Consider the following 3860-nt stretch of genomic DNA (forward strand, 5'->3'; position numbering starts at 1 on the left):
AGCTGCCACCGAAGTGTTCAGAAAAATTTTGGTGATAAGTATGAAATGAATAATAAGTATAAACACAACCTAAAAGAAAACTATATTTATACCATATAATATTATATGAAGGATTAAGTAGATAGAGTAGAAAGAAGGAATAAAAATAAAAGTAGAAGTGAGAAAATAAGAAACTATTGACAAATAGAATGATGAATACATCCTAGCTTTGCGTTAAATGCAAGGATGTATAGACACATATTATGCATTACACACTTATGCTTATGCTTTGTTATTTAACCATATCAGTGACCTACATTTTTCCTAATTGTCACTTTTTAAAAATTAAGTTTGCAAAATTTTAAATCTGTATAAGGATTTTCCTTTGTGGTTTATCTATCTATACTTAAAATTTCCTTTCTCATCTAACTGTGAGAGAAATATTCAGCTTATTTTCTTACAGTTTGGGTTTCATTTTTTATATTTAAGTCATTAATTGATCTTTTCTTTCTTTCTCTTTCTTTTTTTTTTTTTTTTTTTTTTTTTTGAGTTTTGCTCTTGTTGCTCAGGCTGGAGTGCAATGGCATGATCTTGGCTCACCGCAACGTCCGCCTCTCGGGTTCAAGCAGTTCTTCTGCCTCAACCTCCTGAGTATCTGGGCATACAGGCGTGTGCCACCACACCAGGCTAATTTGTATTTTTAGTAGAGACAGGGTTTCTTCATGTTGGCCAGGCTGGTCTCAAACTCCTGACCTCAGGTGATCTGCCCGCCTCGGCCTCCCAAAGTGCTGAGATTACAGGCTGAACCACTGCGCCCGGCCCATTAATCCATCTCAATAAAAACAATAATCAGAACAAATTCAGGGTCAGTTAAAGATAGAAGGATCCAGCAGTGATCATGTGGGGCCAAGAAAGAACAGCTCCTCTGAAAAATGGAAGAAGCAGTTTTCCATGCTCCAAAGAGGCAAAGAAGAGTGTATGAGACTTATGAGTCTCCATTGCCGAGCCCTCTTGCTCAGGACCATGGTCCTCAGAAAGAGTTCAAGATATTCTGTGCTGAAATGATGAACAACAATGTGATTGTGAGGAATGCAGAGGGCATTGAGCAGCACTATGGGAAAGGTTTTTTTGGAAAAGGTGTTCTTCACAATTTCAGATCCTAAACTGATTGCCAAATGGAAAGATACGAAGACAAACATGCCTATCATCACTCAAAGAACTATCAGCTTAGGGTTGAGTGGGTGGCAGAGATAATAAATGCACAGGTGCAGGGTGAGATTACAGTGTGCAGAATCCTCAAGAATGGCATGAAACCGCTTGAGCAACCCCCTGGGAAGTGGAATGAAGAGGCTCAAGTGCATGATGAGCTTAACTCTGGAATGGTTTCCAACATGGAGGGCACAGCGGTGGGAGAGAGACCTGCTGTGATGAACGGGGACTCTGGAAAGTCAGGTGTTATGGGAGATCCCAGTGAGACGTCAGGCCACCTGCAGGAGGCCTCTGGGTGCCACCCACCAACAGAGGGCTTTGAGAAACACGTGGGAGAGGACGCTTCGCCTCTGACGCAAGTATGTTGTTGCAGACACATTGCTCTTGTCCTCCCGTGTGGCCTTCACCATAAGGATAGCAGCCAGCATGTTGGTCTCCTGCATGCTGGGGACAGGGGTCCTGACCACAAGTACATGCTGGTGGAGGAAGCCAAGTGTGCTGTGAGCAAGAGGCAGGATGCCCCAAATGAGAAACTGGTGCAAAGAAACAGACTAATCTGCAGAAGAAAGCCACATAAGATATTTGAGTATTTGCAACTCAGCCAAGAAGAGGACTTCTTCCTGGTCTATGCTCTGGGATGTTTGAGAAAGAGCTTTTAATGATAGTGAAGCTCTGGAAAGCTTTCACTGTAGTTCAGCCTGTGTTCAGGACCACCTACATGGCTACCATTATTTTCAAATCAAGAGTGGGATGCCCAAAGTGGGTCTCAAGTACAGTACAGATTTACTGCTGTATTGAAAAAGTCCTCCATTTTACCATGCAGGTGATTCTGTCGTTACTGAGCTAGCTGATGACCATGTTGAAGGCTCTCTCTGCAAGTCTTTCAGTTGGAAGTTCCTAGTTGCCTTCAGCAGAATTTCTGTGAATGTCTCTAAGGAGCTTATGCTGTGCTGTTTGATTAAACCCTATACTATGACTGACAGGGAAATGGAGTCACCAGAATGCATGAAAAGAATTAAAGTTCAGGAGGTGATTCTGAGTCGATGGGTTTCTTCAGGAGAGAGGAGTGACCAAGATGAGCTTTAACAATTCAACCTCAAATTTCTAATTTCACCAACAACTATTTATTGAGGGCTAGGTAAAAAGTTATTTTTACTGTACTTGCTCATTCATGTATAAGGTTTAAAGGACATGGTACTACCAGCACCAGAAAATGATCAGTGTTTGTTGTTGCTGTGTTGTTTTGTTTTGTTTTGTTTTTGAGATGGAGTTTAGCTCTTGTTGCCCAGGCTGGAGTGCAATGACACCACCTCTGCTCACTGCAAACTTCACCTCCCGGGTTAAAGTGATTCTCCTGCCTCAGTCTCCTGAGTAGCTGGGATTACAGGCATGTGCCACCAAACCCGGCTAATTTTGTATTTTTAGTAGAGACAGGGCTTCTCCATGTTGGTCAGGCTGGTCTCGAACTCCCGACCTCAGGCTTCCCAAAGTGCTGGGATTACGGGCGTGAGCCATCATGCCCGGGCACAATCAGGTTTTTACAGATAAATTACACAGGGGAGGAGAAAGAGCCCTGTGCTGGGACTACAGATTCTGTCCTTGCATTGGCCTCTAACTCTCTACTATGAAGCCTCGTGCCTCTGGCCCCAGTCTGTGCCCTCATTCAGTCACTGGGGAGGTTGGATCAGATGAGTCCCACGAGGCCTCTTCCAACAACAGGGACATTTATTCTCTGATTTTTTTTTTTACTTGAAAATGGTAGCAGTTTACATTTATACTGTACAGTTTATGAAGCAGTTATGTACACAAGCATCTCTTCTTACCTATATCTAAGCTGTTCTCAAAAGAGCGTTAGCAGATTTAGCAATTACAAGATCTATGTTCCATTATTTTAAATAGAAAAAATAGTTATGTGTCTCAGCTTCTTCAAGAACTTTAACCAATAGCTCAAGACATTTAAAAGTCCTTTTAATATCTACCGAAGATTTCTGTATCACAAAGCCTTTAAAACATTAGTTACATAATTATTTAATTCTCAAATGAACTCATTGGTAGGCATGTTTATGTACAGAACACAACAATGTTGTACCATATTACAGACGCATATCTGCACTGAACTTATAAAAATGAGTGGTGAAATAATATTTGGGACATAATGAAAGCAGTTAACATTTAGAAAAACATAATAAAACCTTTTTTTAATGGTGAAACATAATAAAGCCTTGTTTAACTGGTGAAAAAAATAGAAGGATCATCTATAATTGTATCATTCTCTGAAGAAATATAAATTTTCAGGTTGGCTCAGGAAGGATTAGAAAATGTAAAATAGCCAAAGATTAAGGGAGCCACTTTTAGTTTTCAATCGATACATTCTTGAAATATTATTAAATTAATGGTTTGTGAGAATATATAGCATGCTAGGCACGGGTGGTTGTGTAAACGGCTACAAACTTTCAGAACAGCAAATTGGCAATATAAATCATGAACCATAAAACCTTTCACACCAATAATTGTATTTCCAGGAAGCTATCCTGCTAAATAATCTCAAATTTAAATGATGACTTATGAACCAAAATATTAATTGTTCCATTAATTATAATACTGAAGAGTTGGATGAAATCTAAATGTCCAACACTGGGAAGATGACTCAGTAAATTGCAGTTATATGAGGG

The 3860-nt window shown here is 40.1% G+C and overlaps 1 pseudogene; it reads left to right on the forward strand.

Annotated features, from left to right (window-relative positions):
- The first annotated feature begins 879 nt into the window (after positions 1 to 879).
- On the forward strand, positions 880 to 2279 carry LOC116565110 (annotated as a pseudogene).
- Positions 2280 to 3860: the final 1581 nt, after the last annotated feature.

This window comes from Sapajus apella, unplaced genomic scaffold (assembly GCF_009761245.1).
Source record: "Sapajus apella isolate SASKATOON/1434 unplaced genomic scaffold, GSC_monkey_1.0 scaffold39, whole genome shotgun sequence".
Taxonomy (NCBI): domain Eukaryota; kingdom Metazoa; phylum Chordata; class Mammalia; order Primates; family Cebidae; genus Sapajus; species Sapajus apella.